This window comes from Parasteatoda tepidariorum, chromosome 4 (genome assembly GCF_982258835.1).
Source record: "Parasteatoda tepidariorum strain Cologne lab strain chromosome 4, Ptep-v5.0, whole genome shotgun sequence".
NCBI classification, from domain to species: Eukaryota; Metazoa; Arthropoda; class Arachnida; order Araneae; family Theridiidae; genus Parasteatoda; species Parasteatoda tepidariorum.
Window position 1 is genome coordinate 22,378,894 of NC_141758.1, and position 19,145 is coordinate 22,398,038.

Below are 19,145 nucleotides of genomic sequence, written 5' to 3' on the forward strand. Positions count from 1 at the left end.
TGATGAGATAATTAGAAACTTGCAGCCACATACATTTCATTAAAGGGCAATTAATGATTTTTGTGTTATACAAAAAGTATTTTCTTAAAATTATAAATAAAAATAATATGAGTCAAATATGATGATGTTTCTATTCGATGAAACGAAAGAAATGCTCAAAATATACATCGTATTTGTGAACATTTATCTCCAGGGGTCGCCAAAAATTTTCTCTCTGCAAAAGGGGTCGCAGTCGAAAAAAGTTTGCGCACCACTGGTCTAATGTACTAACTACACTTTTTAGGGCGATTTTAATTACCTATATCCTAATTTTTTTTTTTTTTTTTTTTTTTTTTTTTTTTTCAATCTGAACACTTTCTTGCCTTGTAGTAAAATTTTGTCGAGCTTTCTGCGGCAAAACTCTCTAGCACTGGCATCTTTCTGCAAGTTACTTTTAATAATAACAACAAATATATATAACTAATTTATAATAACAAAAGTGCTGTGTTTACAAAAAAATATATATATAATTTTTTTTTTAATATAACATAAAAATTTTTTTTATTCTAATATGGAGTGATAATCTCGCATTTTGTTGGTGGGGGGAACTCTCAAATTATTTATTCTTCGCATTTTGTAAATAATCATCACAATGAAACAAATAATTAAAAATCATGAAATTCGTAGTATAATTGCCGAAAAAAAAAAGATCGACGACGAAATCACGCGAATCGGACTCCTTAAATACGTGTTTCGTTTCGAGATTAGGTTATTGTAATAAATAATATAGTATAAAAAATATCGGATTTAAAAGCTATGGAGAAATCAATAGCAATAACTGCCGAAAATTCGATTGAATTATTTCCTTAAAATGTAAATACTGAAATGTACGATTCGAATTTTTCATTCTGTTTGAAATAAATATATCGGGATGTTCAAAATCCACATGAAAATCAATATCAATAACTGCCGAAAATGCAATCAAAACATATTCCATCGATTTACGATACTATCGATGTAAATTGAGTGCGTCAAAAAGTGATTATTTAAACACACGGTTCAAATATTACGTGTGAATTTCTGTAGGAAAAAAAAGTTAACTTTTCTTTCAATATCAATAATTACCGAAAATACAACCGAAACATTACACCGATTTACGATACCATCGACGTAAATTGAGTGCGTCAAAAAATGATTATTTAAACCTTGGCAAACAAAAATATAGTATATATATTTTGGTGGCCAAATATATATTTGGTGGTAAAATATATATTTTGGTGGCCAAGATTTAAACACATGGTTCAAATATTACATGTAAATTTCTGTAGAAAAAAAGTAAACTTTTTTTTTTAATTTTTCAAAAGAAATATCTTTCTGCGACAATGTTGCCGTGTCTCTGCGATTTTGCCATGGGGCTCTGTAGTTTCTATTGTTATTCAAACTTTATATTTTGATCTGGTGGGCTCGTAATTTTATAACTTATACAATGTGTGTGTTTTAAAATATTTTTATGGATATCTCTATTAGACAATTAATTTAACTGTTCAACACCAACTATCGCTTGGTAAATGAAAACGATATTACTTTTCAAAAGAAAAATCTTTCCGCGACGATATTGCCGTGTCGCTGCGATTCTGCCACCAGGCTCTCTAGTTTCTATTGTTATTCGAACTTTATATTCTCATCTGGTGGGCTCATAATTTTAAAACTTATACAATGTGTGTGTTTTAAAATATTTTTATGGATATCTCTATTAGACAATTAGTTTAATTGTTCAACACCAACTATCGCTTGGAAAATGAAAACGATATTACTTTTCAAAAGAAAAATATCTCCGCGACGATATTGCCGTGTCGCTGCGATTCTGCCACCAGGCTCTCTAGTTTCTATTGTTATTCGAACTTTATATTCTCATCTGGTGGGCTCATAATTTTATAACTTATACAATGTGTGTGTTTTAAAATATTTTTATGAATATCTCTATTAGACAATTAGTTTAATTGTTCAACGCCAACTATCGCTTGCAGAATGGAAGCGATATATAAATGGAACTTTAATTTTGATTGATCTATGACATTCCTGTAGCCATGGGATTTATGTAGTTACAAAAGCACCGAACCCAGCATCTCACGGGAATCCATTGTTATCTCCCCTAATAACTCCCACCAGAATTAGCAGGGCGTAATTCCGACCACAGTTTAAATAAATCCAACAAAACTACTTAAAATAAACTTCTTTCATAGAGAAATCCCTTTATGAAGTGCATTTTTCCCTCTGGGGGGAATTTTCAGATCCGATATACGCATCCGAGGTGCACACACACTCTTTCTGCTCTGTTTGGTTTTGAACCTCTCTTTCTCCCTGCGGCATTGAACTGTACTTTCATTGTGAATTATTTATTTTAAATAAAAACCTTTTCTTCCGACCTAGACAAGGCCGAGGATCTTCAACAGGTTAAACGCGAGAGAGGTTGGGATGATGCCTCTTGCATGCTAATGAGATGATCTTGGTTGTGGCGTAGATCCCGAATATCAAATTGTTTTTCTTCCCTGGTTTTGTTAATGTTCTTGGGTTTTTCATCTCCCCCTTATTTGGGGGGTGCTGTTCTGATTTATTTTTTCTTTCTTTCTTTCTTTTTGCTCTAGATTTGTAGTTGCTTTTATATCGCATATAGAAAATGTTTTTTTTTTCTTTGTTCCTTCCTGCTTGTTGGATTTGTGGATGTGATTTTTTTCCCCTCTCTGTCGTATTTTTAAAAAGAAAGTCTTTAATCCTTCCATCGATGTTTGCTTTTTTTTATCATTTAATTCAATTTTATATTATTTATTTGTGTTCTAAGCTAAATAAGACCGACTACTGTTTTCTTTTTTTTTTTTTTTTTACTTTATTTTTTATGTTACAATGTCTTTGGTATTGTTAAAGATGTTATTAACATTTGTTACAATATTTTGATAATGAGAGATAATTACTTTAATTCTCTATCTAATTCTATGATGTTTAAGAATAAATTGTCCTTAGATTAGAGATATCATCCAGAATCGATGAAATAAGATTAAGAAGTATAAGTAGAGTCAAGTTGATGTTTAATGTTCATTAATTATTGAACATCCATCATTATGTACATCCTACTATTCGACAACATTAGGTAAGGCTTGAAATTGGGAAATAGCGAAGAACTAAATGGATTGTTTTTCCTTTTCTTTAAAATAATTTCTGAATGTCCTTGGAAAGTGGGAATTTTGAAATTTGCAATTTTATGTATTTTCAAATACATAAAATTGCAAATTTCAAAGCATGTTTTTTATTATTATTTTATTTTATTTTTATTTATCGAGTAAATAATAAAAGTACGCTTAGATACTTCGTATATTTTGGAGCAAAAAACAATGAAAACAAGTTATAATATTAATATTCCTTTTACTTTTCAGAATGAAACATAAATAATTTTATTTTCACAAAGGAGATATTTGTGTCAACATTCTGTGTAATCTGCGAATTATCTTCCTAATATGTCAAGAATAATAGATAAGCTTCTACTTTCGACTAATATTTGTAAGTCAGTGCTCGCAGATAATAGTGTGTTTTTGTTGTGTATACTTATAGATTAAGTTACATTTAAGTTTAATAATTTGAGTATTTCTCTCTATATTAAATAATCATAATGGTCGTCGCTACTGTTTTGTGTGCCCAATTTGATGCTACACTTAATTTTGCTGCGTAAAAACTATAATACTTAGAAACTTGATATTAGAAAAATGAAACTAGAAATATGTGCAAAGAGTACAATGGAAAAAATAACATTCGATTATAAATTCGAGAATTATTAATTGTTAAAGTTGTAGAAAAAAATACATTCGGGCAGCTCTAAAGGCAGCAGGAACGTAACGACGGATTTGAAGCTTTGGTACGTTGAAAGAGCCATCTTCGTTTATGAAATTTACCTAAACATTTTTTTTCGAAATTTAAATTTGTTCGGAAGCTATATGCTATTACAATTTTAATTGCTTTTTTTTTTGCGATTTTTTTCCCCAACTATTTTTGCTTTATGTTAAATTTTGCCCTTCAGCACCAACCTATAAGACTTAAAAGCTTAAAATCACGAAGGTATGTAGAAAAAAGGGCATGAGTACGACGATATAACAGAAAATTAAAGTTCTGCAATTAGTTTGCAAATTACTAACCCTTGAACTTGTTAAGAAGAGATAACACGTTGGTCGATCTGTTGCCCGCTGAAATGCAACTACGGTATTAAAATATGATTAGCTGAAAATAAATCATATTTATTTGTGAAAGCTACACTGATTTTCTTTAGAAATATCAATTTGTTTTTAAGTTATTCCAAATTTGATTGTTTTTTCGAAATTTTTTTCCAGCTTTTTTCGCTTTAAATTTTGACTCTTTAACCAGGGTTACCACTTCACAGGGAGAACAGGGTAAATCTGGAAAATACAGGGTATTTAAAAATCACCTAAAATAGCAGGGGAAATGCTGGGAATTTTGAGTTTTTCTTTACAAGCTGGGAAAATACAGGAAATTTTGTTTATTTTCGTCTTTTAAGAAATGGTGAATACTCAAAGCGCAATCCATGAGATATTTAAAGATAATACTTCAGCTGTACTAAACTATTTCATTTACTGTGGCATTATTTGTTTTAAGTATGTTCAGTTATTTGATTTTTCTGGAATTTTTTTTAATAATAAAAACTCGTATAATTCGCCCAATATAGCTCACACAAGAGTACAGTGATTATGTGTTTCCTCTTAATATACTGTGTATGATATGTACAGGAAAAACACAGGGAATTTTTTTTACAGATTAAAGTGGCAATCCTGTTTTAGAGAATTTCTTATTCCCTCTCGAGATCATTATTTCTTTATTTGATAAGCTCGCTCTCGAGTAGATGTCAATCAAAATTCGAGAAGAGAGAAAGAAAGAGAGATAACTTGTTGCCAGAAATAAATATTAATATTTAAAGGGAATTTTTTTCAAATAATGTAATAAAGAACGATGGAAATCGTTCCTTATCTAAATTGTTATAAGCCTCGTCAACGTTTAAAATTCCTTTTCATTTATTTCTTCTTATTATGTACCACATTCTGTATTCCTTTGGTTAATCTATTTTCAAGTACAGATGATTATTTTTCAAATCCACGTAAACATCTATTTTCCCAGCTTTATGCAAGAACATTATGTATTAACAAAATGTTCTTGCATAAAGCTGCAGCAACTCTTTATGTTTGCAACAAAATATTCTGTGTTATTGTGGATTTGATTAGGTTTATTGGGGGGGGGGGACAATGATGAATGCAGAGCAATTACGGGAGTTGTTGAGCGGAATGAGCTTCCTGGCTAATTAAAATTTCGATACATTTTCAATATTTTTCTTAGGCATTAAAAAATATATATCTTACTCTTTTCTTCTAAGTTCGTTCTCAAGTTTCTTCCCACCATAGAATCATATTGCAAGCCTACTCTTTCGGAAAAAGAAAATTCTTTTTATCGTTCCCATATTGAGAAAAACCCATAAAACCATGAATAGCAGGAATAATAATAAAAAAAGAAAAGGGGAAACTCTGAAAAGACCATTTTAGCCGCTCTGAATCTTCGATAGTTACATCTATAAATCCATCGAAAATATGATTTATACGACAGCTTAGCGTTTGTTTATGGCCGCTTGTCGTAAGAAATGCTCCTTGCTGGACAAATAGGACGTTATTACCGGGTCATGTTGTCTTTCTCGCTGATGACAACGGTTCTAACGACTCCAGCCTTTTACGTACTACTGTGGCCCCTGATGTTCCCTTCTGTCTTTAGATGACAGCTAAAATTAAATGACTCTGCTGTATATTAAGTATATTTGTTATAGAGAAGTTTTGCTTCGCTTGTTTTTCTTCACTTAATTTTTAGAAGTTTATTCAGGTTCTGTGTATTACTGTCTTATTTGTGTTTGCAAGCTTTTTACTATCAGGAATATATTAAAAATTTTACCCAAATTAAAATTATTGGTGTAAGTTTGAGATAGGGTTTTGGTCAGTTAATTTTTGGAAGTTTATTCAGGTTCTGTGTATTACTGTCTTATTTGTGTTTGCAAGCTTTTTACTATCAGGAATATATTAAAAATTTTACGCAAATTAAAATTATTGGTGTAAGTTTGAGATAGGGTTTTGGTCAGTTAATTTTTGGAAGTTTATTCAGGTTCTGTGTATTACTGTCTTATTTGTGTTTGCAAGCTTTTTACTATCAGGAATATATTAAAAATTGTACGCAAATTAAAATTATTGGTGTAAGTTTGAGATAGGTTTTTGGTCAGTTAATTTTTGGAAGTTTATCCAGGTTCTGTGTCTGTGTATTACTGTCTTATTTGTCTTTGCAAACTTTTTACTATCAGTAATATATTAAAAATTGTACACAAATTAAAATTATTAGTGTAGAAATTATCGTTCCCTTAAAATAAGTTTGAGATAGGCTTTTGGTTAGTTAATTTTTGGAAGTTTATTCAGGTTCTGTGTATTACAGTCTTATTTGTCTTTGCAAACTTTTTACTATCAGGAATATATTAAAAATTGTACACAAATTAAAATTATTGGTGTAAGTTTGAGATAGGGTTTTGGTCAGTTAATTTTTGGAAGTTTATTCAGGTTCTGTGTATTACAGTCTTATTTGTCTTTGCAAACTTTTTACTATCAGGAATATATTAAAAATTGTACGCAAATTAAAATTATTGGTGTAAGTTTGAGATAGGGTTTTGGTCAGTTAATTTTTGGAAGTTTATTCAGGTTCTGTGTATTACTGTCTTATTTGTGTTTGCAAGCTTTTTACTATCAGGAATATATTAAAAATTGTACACAAATTAAAATTATTGGTGTAAGTTTGAGATAGGGTTTTGGTCAGTTAATTTTTGGAAGTTTATTCAGGTTCTGTGTATTACTGTCTTATTTGTGTTTGCAAGCTTTTTACTATCAGGAATATATTAAAAATTGTACGCAAATTAAAATTATTGGTGTAAGTTTGAGATAGGTTTTTGGTCAGTTAATTTTTGGAAGTTTATCCAGGTTCTGTGTCTGTGTATTACTGTCTTATTTGTCTTTGCAAACTTTTTACTATCAGTAATATATTAAAAATTGTACACAAATTAAAATTATTAGTGTAGAAATTATCGTTCCCTTAAAATAAGTTTGAGATAGGCTTTTGGTTAGTTAATTTTTGGAAGTTTATTCAGGTTCTGTGTATTACAGTCTTATTTGTCTTTGCAAACTTTTTACTATCAGGAATATATTAAAAATTGTACACAAATTAAAATTATTGGTGTAAGTTTGAGATAGGGTTTTGGTCAGTTAATTTTTGGAAGTTTATTCAGGTTCTGTGTATTACAGTCTTATTTGTCTTTGCAAACTTTTTACTATCAGGAATATATTAAAAATTGTACACAAATTAAAATTATTGTTGTAAGTTTGAGATAGGGTTTTGGTCAGTTAATTTTTGGAAGTTTATTCAGGTTCTGTGTATTACAGTCTTATTTGTCTTTGCAAACTTTTTACTATCAGGAATATATTAAAAATTGTACGCAAATTAAAATTATTGGTGTAAGTTTGAGATAGGGTTTTGGTCAGTTAATTTTTGGAAGTTTATTCAGGTTCTGTGTATTACTGTCTTATTTGTGTTTGCAAGCTTTTTACTATCAGGAATATATTAAAAATTGTACACAAATTAAAATTATTGGTGTAAGTTTGAGATAGGGTTTTGGTCAGTTAATTTTTGGAAGTTTATCCAGGTTCTGTGTCTGTGTATTACTGTCTTATTTGTCTTTGCAAACTTTTTACTATCAGTAATATATTAAAAATTGTACACAAATTAAAATTATTAGTGTAGAAATTATCGTTCCCTTAAAATAAGTTTGAGATAGGCTTTTGGTTAGTTAATTTTTGGAAGTTTATTCAGGTTCTGTGTATTACAGTCTTATTTGTCTTTGCAAACTTTTTACTATCAGGAATATATTAAAAATTGTACACAAATTAAAATTATTGGTGTAAGTTTGAGATAGGGTTTTGGTCAGTTAATTTTTGGAAGTTTATTCAGGTTCTGTGTATTACAGTCTTATTTGTCTTTGCAAACTTTTTACTATCAGGAATATATTAAAAATTGTACACAAATTAAAATTATTGGTGTAAGTTTGAGATAGGGTTTTGGTCAGTTAATTTTTGGAAGTTTATTCAGGTTCTGTGTATTACAGTCTTATTTGTCTTTGCAAACTTTTTACTATCAGGAATATATTAAAAATTGTACGCAAATTAAAATTATTGGTGTAAGTTTGAGATAGGGTTTTGGTCAGTTAATTTTTGGAAGTTTATTCAGGTTCTGTGTATTACTGTCTTATTTGTGTTTGCAAGCTTTTTACTATCAGGAATATATTAAAAATTGTACACAAATTAAAATTATTGGTGTAAGTTTGAGATAGGGTTTTGGTCAGTTAATTTTTGGAAGTTTATTCAGGTTCTGTGTATTACTGTCTTATTTGTGTTTGCAAGCTTTTTACTATCAGGAATATATTAAAAATTGTACGCAAATTAAAATTATTGGTGTAAGTTTGAGATAGGTTTTTGGTCAGTTAATTTTTGGAAGTTTATTCAGGTTCTGTGTCTGTGTATTACTGTCTTATTTGTCTTTGCAAACTTTTTACTATCAGTAATATATTAAAAATTGTACACAAATTAAAATTATTAGTGTAGAAATTATCGTTCCCTTAAAATAAGTTTGAGATAGGCTTTTGGTTAGTTAATTTTTGGAAGTTTATTCAGGTTCTGTGTATTACAGTCTTATTTGTCTTTGCAAACTTTTTACTATCAGGAATATATTAAAAATTGTACACAAATTAAAATTATTGGTGTAAGTTTGAGATAGGGTTTTGGTCAGTTAATTTTTGGAAGTTTATTCAGGTTCTGTGTATTACAGTCTTATTTGTCTTTGCAAACTTTTTACTATCAGGAATATATTAAAAATTGTACGCAAATTAAAATTATTGGTGTAAGTTTGAGATAGGTTTTTGGTCAGTTAATTTTTGGAAGTTTATCCAGGTTCTGTGTCTGTGTATTACTGTCTTATTTGTCTTTGCAAACTTTTTACTATCAGTAATATATTAAAAATTGTACACAAATTAAAATTATTAGTGTAGAAATTATCGTTCCCTTAAAATAAGTTTGAGATAGGCTTTTGGTTAGTTAATTTTTGGAAGTTTATTCAGGTTCTGTGTATTACAGTCTTATTTGTCTTTGCAAACTTTTTACTATCAGGAATATATTAAAAATTGTACGCAAATTAAAATTATTGGTGTAAGTTTGAGATAGGGTTTTGGTCAGTTAATTTTTGGAAGTTTATTCAGGTTCTGTGTATTACAGTCTTATTTGTCTTTGCAAACTTTTTACTATCAGGAATATATTAAAAATTGTACGCAAATTAAAATTATTGGTGTAAGTTTGAGATAGGGTTTTGGTCAGTTAATTTTTGGAAGTTTATTCAGGTTCTGTGTATTACTGTCTTATTTGTGTTTGCAAGCTTTTTACTATCAGGAATATATTAAAAATTGTACACAAATTAAAATTATTGGTGTAAGTTTGAGATAGGGTTTTGGTCAGTTAATTTTTGGAAGTTTATTCAGGTTCTGTGTATTACTGTCTTATTTGTGTTTGCAAGCTTTTTACTATCAGGAATATATTAAAAATTGTACGCAAATTAAAATTATTGGTGTAAGTTTGAGATAGGTTTTTGGTCAGTTAATTTTTGGAAGTTTATCCAGGTTCTGTGTCTGTGTATTACTGTCTTATTTGTCTTTGCAAACTTTTTACTATCAGTAATATATTAAAAATTGTACACAAATTAAAATTATTAGTGTAGAAATTATCGTTCCCTTAAAATAAGTTTGAGATAGGCTTTTGGTTAGTTAATTTTTGGAAGTTTATTCAGGTTCTGTGTATTACAGTCTTATTTGTCTTTGCAAACTTTTTACTATCAGGAATATATTAAAAATTGTACACAAATTAAAATTATTGGTGTAAGTTTGAGATAGGGTTTTGGTCAGTTAATTTTTGGAAGTTTATTCAGGTTCTGTGTATTACAGTCTTATTTGTCTTTGCAAACTTTTTACTATCAGGAATATATTAAAAATTGTACGCAAATTAAAATTATTGGTGTAAGTTTGAGATAGGGTTTTGGTCAGTTAATTTTTGGAAGTTTATTCAGGTTCTGTGTATTACTGTCTTATTTGTGTTTGCAAGCTTTTTACTATCAGGAATATATTAAAAATTTTACGCAAATTAAAATTATTGGTGTAAGTTTGAGATAGGGTTTTGGTCAGTTAATTTTTGGAAGTTTATTCAGGTTCTGTGTATTACTGTCTTATTTGTGTTTGCAAGCTTTTTACTATCAGGAATATATTAAAAATTGTACGCAAATTAAAATTATTGGTGTAAGTTTGAGATAGGTTTTTGGTCAGTTAATTTTTGGAAGTTTATCCAGGTTCTGTGTCTGTGTATTACTGTCTTATTTGTCTTTGCAAACTTTTTACTATCAGTAATATATTAAAAATTGTACACAAATTAAAATTATTAGTGTAGAAATTATCGTTCCCTTAAAATAAGTTTGAGATAGGCTTTTGGTTAGTTAATTTTTGGAAGTTTATTCAGGTTCTGTGTATTACAGTCTTATTTGTCTTTGCAAACTTTTTACTATCAGGAATATATTAAAAATTGTACACAAATTAAAATTATTGGTGTAAGTTTGAGATAGGGTTTTGGTCAGTTAATTTTTGGAAGTTTATTCAGGTTCTGTGTATTACAGTCTTATTTGTCTTTGCAAACTTTTTACTATCAGGAATATATTAAAAATTGTACGCAAATTAAAATTATTGGTGTAAGTTTGAGATAGGGTTTTGGTCAGTTAATTTTTGGAAGTTTATTCAGGTTCTGTGTATTACTGTCTTATTTGTGTTTGCAAGCTTTTTACTATCAGGAATATATTAAAAATTTTACGCAAATTAAAATTATTGGTGTAAGTTTGAGATAGGGTTTTGGTCAGTTAATTTTTGGAAGTTTATTCAGGTTCTGTGTATTACTGTCTTATTTGTGTTTGCAAGCTTTTTACTATCAGGAATATATTAAAAATTGTACGCAAATTAAAATTATTGGTGTAAGTTTGAGATAGGTTTTTGGTCAGTTAATTTTTGGAAGTTTATCCAGGTTCTGTGTCTGTGTATTACTGTCTTATTTGTCTTTGCAAACTTTTTACTATCAGTAATATATTAAAAATTGTACACAAATTAAAATTATTAGTGTAGAAATTATCGTTCCCTTAAAATAAGTTTGAGATAGGCTTTTGGTTAGTTAATTTTTGGAAGTTTATTCAGGTTCTGTGTATTACAGTCTTATTTGTCTTTGCAAACTTTTTACTATCAGGAATATATTAAAAATTGTACACAAATTAAAATTATTGGTGTAAGTTTGAGATAGGGTTTTGGTCAGTTAATTTTTGGAAGTTTATTCAGGTTCTGTGTATTACAGTCTTATTTGTCTTTGCAAACTTTTTACTATCAGGAATATATTAAAAATTGTACGCAAATTAAAATTATTGGTGTAAGTTTGAGATAGGGTTTTGGTCAGTTAATTTTTGGAAGTTTATTCAGGTTCTGTGTATTACTGTCTTATTTGTGTTTGCAAGCTTTTTACTATCAGGAATATATTAAAAATTGTACACAAATTAAAATTATTAATGTAAGTTTGAGATAGGGTTTTGGTCAGTTAATTTTTAGAAGTTTATTCAGGTTCTGTGTATTACTGTCTTATTTGTGTTTGCAAGCTTTTTACTATCAGGAATATATTAAAAATTGTACGCAAATTAAAATTATTGGTGTAAGTTTGAGATAGGGTTTTGGTCAGTTAATTTTTGGAAGTTTATTCAGGTTCTGTGTATTACAGTCTTATTTGTCTTTGCAAACTTTTTACTATCAGGAATATATTAAAAATTGTACGCAAATTAAAATTATTGGTGTAAGTTTGAGATAGGTTTTTGGTCAGTTAATTTTTGGAAGTTTATCCAGGTTCTGTGTCTGTGTATTACTGTCTTATTTGTCTTTGCAAACTTTTTAGTATCAGTAATATATTAAAAATTGTACACAAATTAAAATTATTAGTGTAGAAATCATCGTTCCCTTAAAATAAGTTTGAGATAGGCTTTTGGTTAGTTAATTTTTGGAAGTTTATTCAAGTTCTGTGTATTACTGTCTTATTTGTCTTTGCAAACTTTTTACTATCAGGAATATATTAAAAATTGTACACAAATTAAAATTATTGGTGTAAAAATTATCGTTTCCTTAAAATAAGTTTGAGATAGGTTTTTGTTCAGTTGATTTTTGGAAGTTTATTCGGGCTCTGTATATGACTATCTTATTTGTGTTTGCAAACTTTTTACTATCAGGAATATACTAAAAATTGAACAGAAGTTAAAATTATTGGTGTAAAAATTATCGTTTCCTTAAAATAGGTTTTAATTTAATAAGGTTTTGTTCAAAAACTTGTTATAAAAAATGAAGACCAATTGTTAATCTATTTTGAAAGTAGTTAGTTACTTGGTGTGTAAAAATTGTGTTTCTTTTTATCGCTTCTAATTGCTGTTTTTTATGGAAAATGGGAGTCCAAATAATTTAAACCAAAATAACTACATTTTTTTAACCGCAGTAATTTTCAGATTTTTTGGTGTACTAATAATTCATTTTAATTTTTTTATTTTTCCTAAGCATTATTTTTTTTTTTATTCTGTAGCATCTTTATTAATAAGAAATGAAAGACTTCAAATTAAAAAGATAGTTTCTACAAAATGTTTCTCTGATGTCTTTAAAACCGTGTCTTTGTTTGCTTGATCATATCTGGAGAAATGAGTCATTATCGGCAAATCTTCATATTCTTATATTTGAGGAGTGAGATAAAGTGTGAGAAAGAGATGTTTCCCTCCAGTTTGTTTACTCGTTTCATAGAAATTTCTTGACCTCTCTAATATTTCGATGCTCCTTATCATTTGTCCTTCTCCTAAAATTTACATCCCCCTATTCTGAAGCAACCCTGTGATCTTTATCCCTATTTCTTTGTTTTCTCCCCTTTTCATTTTTAACCTTAGGATGAGCTTAAAACATCGTCTAATTTAATCCATGTTCCAATAATACTATGTCTCTCTTGTGCCATTACCATCATAGGTAATATTCTTGGTGGGGCTTTGGGTTTTGGTAGGACTGATGCACGTTAAATTTGTCGAGTCTCAAAGTTCTCTATGTTCCCATAACAAATCATACCTCAGGGGGTACTGATCCAAGAGCTACCTTGTGTTCTAGATTGGTTCAAAATTACAAGGCTACGGAGTTGAACATTAGTAGTCGTAAACCCAAAATTGGGTCGGCTGTTCAACGACGGTTATAAAATCATCTTAATGCTGGCTATTTCTTAATATCGTTGATAATTTCTCATCTTAATATTGCCTATTTCTTACTCTCGTTGATAATCTATCATCTTCATACTGGTTATTTCTTACTATTGTTGATATAATACATCATCTTAATACTGGCTATTTCCTACTATCGTTGAAAATCTGTCATGTTCATACTGGTTATTTCTTACTATTGTTGATATAATATATCATCTTAGTACTGCCTATTTCTTACTCTCGTCGATAATCTATCATCTTCATACTGGTTATTTCTTACTATTGTTGATATAATATATCATCTTAATACTGGCTATTTCCTACTATCGTTGATAATCTGTCATCTTAATACTAGCTACTTCTTACTATTGTTGATAGTTTATCATCGTAATACTGGCTATTTTTTTACTGTTGTTGATAATCTATCATCTTAACTCTGGCTATTTCATGCCATCGTTCATAATCTATCATCTTAATGCTATCTATTTCTTACTATCGTTCATAATCTATCAAATTAATACTGGCTATTTTTTACTGCCGTTGATAATCTATCATCTTAGTGTTGGCTATTTCTTACTATCGTTGATAATCTGTCATCTTCATACAGATTATTTCTTACTATTGTTGATATAATCTATCATCTTAATACTGGCTATTTCTTACTGCCGTTGATAATCTATCATCTTAGTGTTGGCTATTTCTTACTATCGTTGATAATCTGTCATCTTCATACAGATTATTTCTTACTATTGTTGATATAATCTATCAACTTAATACTGACTACTTCTTACTATCGTTAATTATAAGTTCTTTACTGGATTGTGTAGTATAACACGAAGTTTAGAAGGGTGGAAAAAATTAATTAAATGTTTTCTTACTAACTCATAAATAGCATGAAGCTTTGGGTAGATATTAACCCTAGTTAAGTGCATTGTTTTAAACTTAGAATCTTGCTTGAATAAGTGTCGACTTTATATTTGCATTCCAATATTCATTGATAGGGTCAGTGTCCATAAAGCTGATAAATCACTGTTGCCTAATCAGGTTACTGAAACATTCAGTGCCACTGATTCCATATTTGTAACAGTGTTTGACATTGGTCACATTATTCCAGAATACACCCGATTGTCTTAGAGTGTTTCATTAGAGGGGGCGGAGTCATGCCGTGACACTCGATGCCACCGCCCCAGACGAAACTAATAGTTAAATTGCTTCTCTCCTGGGACCACGAATGAATCTTTCGAGTCCACAGGTGCTTTGGACATGTTCATACCTAAGAAAGAGAGACAAACACATTGGGAGGGCTGCAAGGGGTGATGGTGGGGTGGGGGGTCGGAATCGGGGGACGGTACCCAAATTGGATATCACCATTTGTCACCTGGGTGACTGCGTCGAATGGCGAAACAAATTACTTTATTTGAAAGTCCATGTCGGCCACAGCTTAAAATCGGCGCATAGGGATTTGATCGATGCTGTAGGGATGTGTGGCTTCGGCTATAATTGTGGAATGCTTCATATCATTCGTATAGTTCGTTGCCTCGAAGGGGTTGCGTCGGTGTATGTGAATCCTTTTATGCTTTGATGGTATCTTCTGATTCTAGAAAATTGTGGAAAGAATTTTCATATTTTCTGCTTGATTCGTTTTTTGAAGCTTCCGTAGTCATGTTTACAATATTTTATCTTTTTATTTATATATTTTTCGGAACGTTTATTTGCTTTGATGAATAGAATTGTGGAACTGATTTTGCGTTTAAAAAAATTTGTTTACTGAGTAAGCATCAATTAATACCGATTTTTTAAAAATTATTACAGTTAGGGGCCGAAATATTACTTATGAATACCCCCTTTTAGTAGCGAAAAAAAAGCAAATCACAACCTCTTTAGGCTTATATAAGTGTAATACTTCAATGTGTAGTATTTTTCCCTACATTTAATTTATTTTTTAACTTATATTGTTATAATTCGTCTTGTGTAAAACATTGCTTATACCCCTACTTTTTGCCTTGGAAATAAGCAAATCACAAAGCTCCTTCCCCCTAAGTATTAGCATATTTTGGAACGGTTTCTATTAGGTATATTGCATAGTCAGTAATAGTACACAAGAAAAAAAGAGGAAATGAAATTTTTTTTTTTTTTTTCATTTTCATTGTTTAGTGTGTGAATGCTCTCTATTGTTATGTGACATTTTTGCCTTAGAGTTTGTTTCGTGGATCTTGCAATTGTACCTTTAAATCTATTAAGTGTTTTCTGCAAATATTTATACGGGGTTATTCATAATTCCCTCCGGGGTTTCGAAGCGTTATGGTTAAAAAAAAAGAAGACGAATATGAAAAAAAGACACATATGAAATTATTCCGAAACTATTCAATTTTTACTTAATACATTACAGGTGTTCTATGTGTGAACCCTTGGTCACATGGCATACATCAATGCGATAGTCCAGTTCCTGCTCGGAGGGAGTTATGAATAACCCTGTATAATAACAAAATATTTGGTTAATTTATTGTCCAGGCGATAATAAAAAAAAACTTGATAAATTCTATGAAAATAGCAGAAAATCTATTAAGAATTTCGTGTGTTATCATTTTAATGTCACAGAAAATTCTAATTGTCACTAAAACTTTTTATTAGAATTGTTAAAGAGCACGTGAATATCAGTGTTAATAAAGAAACACAAAATGCAAAATGTATTGAATATATTTGACGGCAGTGAAATGCTTTCATTAGTTCTTTATATGCGGGAGATTTTAAGCAAGCTTTTCAAGGGAAAAGTCACAGTTACTACTTAAAAGCAAAATTTTTGCTATCATCTTTAAACTTCAATGACCTTCTAGCCTTTTAGCTGTCCTGATTTTCATGATAAAAATTTTTTTTCTTTTTCTTTGTCCTTAATTTTTAGCATTTATATTTATATTCATTCATTCATTCGTTTCATTATTTCATATTATGTTATTTATATAAATCCAAAATTAAAAATAATATATTTTATTATCATCTTTTTTTATTTACCACCTTTTTTTCATACTGTTCCATAATATGTCCTGATTTTTTTTTCTTTTTAAATATTAGTCTGACTATTTTTTTCTGCTGCGAGGACTGGACTCAAAGATCTAACATTTTTATAATACAATAACATTATTCTATATAGTTGCTATTCCTGTGGGTATAATTTTTAGCTCCTCGGTTGGAAACATAATTTAGTTGGACAAGTCAAATGACCTGTATACTAAATCTTATTATTAATATAAATTATAAGAATTGTTGTTCTTGATTCTTTTCTTCTCAAGGCACAGTGCGCAAAAAAAGAAAACGGATTACCCTGACTAACTTTTGTTCTAATGATCGGATTTTCACGTACTAAGACTCAATCTTAATGGTTCGAGGGGGTGACCTCAAATATGCTAACTAATTAATGGAGACGATATTTTAAATTACGTAATAAAATACAAAAACGAACATTGTGATTAAACATACCTTTCCTTTCGACGGATTTTAATTTCTGACTTGCAAAATGTAGGAGGTATCTGCAATCTGGAAAATGTGGCTCACTGTACAATCATTTGACAGCCTTGAATATGTTCGTGTAGTTACTTTTTTTTTTTTCTCTTTCGAAATTACTGTCCCATTTTTAGGACCTTTTTCAATTGTTTTTAAAAATCGAAATTTGAAATCAGCTATCCTTTTTTTCTGTTAACAGTTTTAGTGTGAAAAATTATTTTTATATTAATTCCATTATGTTTTGTTACATTTTCTATTTCCCACTTTTATAACTTTTAGTGCTGCTTTAATCAAGTTATTAACAATTTAAATCCATTGATTTTCAGTAATTCATTGTTTAAAAAAGATCTTTTATTTAAATCGTTAAAATCGTAGTATATGCACTTGCTTTTAAGATAATAATTTATAACATAGTAACAGCCTTCCTTCTACATAAAATCCTCGGAGAATTTTTTGTTTTAGGTGATAGAAATTTTTGTTACAGTGCTTGGCATATTTGCGAAAAATGTCTCTTTTTTTTGTTGCTAGTTTTATAAGTTTTTACACATAATAAAACAAACAAACTAGTTTATTAAAATTTTATATGAATTTTTTTTTTTAAAAAATGTTGTCGAATCAGGTCGGATAGCTTAAAATGCATTTGCATGAATGAGTAGTAGTCCCGCTGTGGACTGCTTGTTAAGCCATAGTTCCGTGCAGAGCATCACTGGCTGAGTTCAGTATGCGGGTGGGTGACCACTTGGATTAGTCTGCGTAGTGACCGAGAGTGTGTGATATTGGTCCTCGTTAAACTGTTCTACCGTAAAATGCTTGACTTCGCGTGCAGGTCCTCTGGCTACCGAAGCCGGCGTGCCATCCCTTCTGCAGAGGATCAAAATTGTGATGACATGTCTTCGGATCATCCTCAGGGATGTTTCCCAGACCGTCGCCAATAGCCCATTGTGCAGTTCTGGTGTGACGTAAATGAACAACAACAGCAGCATGAATGAGTAAAAAAAATAAAAAATAATTATTTGTACTTGTCATTATGTAAAAGTATCATTTTAACTTATTTTAAGTCACTGAAAATTATTTTGGTCACTGAAAATTACTGTGGCAGTGGGTTATATTATTTTTAACATTATTTATTTTGTTGATCTTAGTAATAATTATATGCATTTAATGTATTTTTGACTGTGTCCCCTGATCCGGAAGCCTCATAGAAACAGTAAACTAATTTTATCCTGTTTTTAAAGAGTCAACTATTAGATAAATTATATAGATTAACACTGTATGTCTAAATAAAGTTTAATTAATCTAAAGTTTTAATAACTTTAAAATAAACCTCTCATTCTAGATATCCATTCAATTTAAAGGATGGGAGAGCAAACAATTCTGATTTAAATATTTATAATTTAAAAAATAGATATCCTATTAATTTATTTATTGATTACCGATAATTATATGCCCTTTGATGCATAACTAATTAAGATATCCTTGAAATTGGATTCATAACAAAATTTCAATTGCAAGTTTTATAATAATAAGTTTCTGAAGTTAAATAATACAATAGAATAGCAAAAAATAAATACTACCTGTTTCTTAATTATTTTCTCTTTTCTTTTTAGGACTTCTGAGAAGAAGTGGTGTGTAAAATCCAAACTGAAATCCGTTGGAGTAAGTAACAATTTACTAATTTAGAAAGGGCCTGTGGTTTTGTGAATAACTAAAAATGTGTACCAATGTAATTCAACAATTCTGTTGCTAGGAAAGTGATTAATTAAACGGATTTGTGTGTGTGTAAATATCGGGCAAGATTTGTCACCCATGTTCTTTTTTTTTTATTATTTTTTTATTTCTGTTATTAATATCCATTCTAAATCTAGTAAGAAAAGGCTTTCCTTTTTAAAAAAAAATTGTTACTGATTAGCAGTGGCTTTATTCAATATTTTTTTCGATTCCTTAAACAAAAAAAACTCTAATTATTTGCTGCTTGCTTCATTTCTATATATTATAATTTTTTTTAAGTTTGTGATCCTGAAATAAGTATGAAATTCTTCGAACTCGCGATTTTCCTCTTTATATTACTATCATTGAAAAAAAGAATAGCGAATGATAGTAGAGAAGTAAACAAACACATGGCGGGGGAACCCCAGAGTGCAAATGACAAATGTGAGGAGGTTTGGCGGGAACCTCAGAGTGCAAATGATTAAATTAGAATAGATTTCCAA

The 19,145-nt window shown here is 29.5% G+C and overlaps 1 protein-coding gene across 6 annotated transcripts in view; it reads left to right on the forward strand.

Moving 5' to 3' along the window:
• The window catches only part of LOC107452053 (tyrosine-protein phosphatase Lar), a 218,635-nt gene that overhangs the window by 33,643 nt on the left and 165,847 nt on the right, over positions 1-19,145 (forward strand). For all 6 annotated transcript variants that reach the window (XM_043043655.3, XM_071182029.2, XM_087160767.1 and 3 more), the window contains exon 2: positions 18,543-18,591. The gene's annotated coding sequence lies outside the window, so the exon portion shown is untranslated. The remainder of the gene's footprint in view (positions 1-18,542; positions 18,592-19,145) is intronic.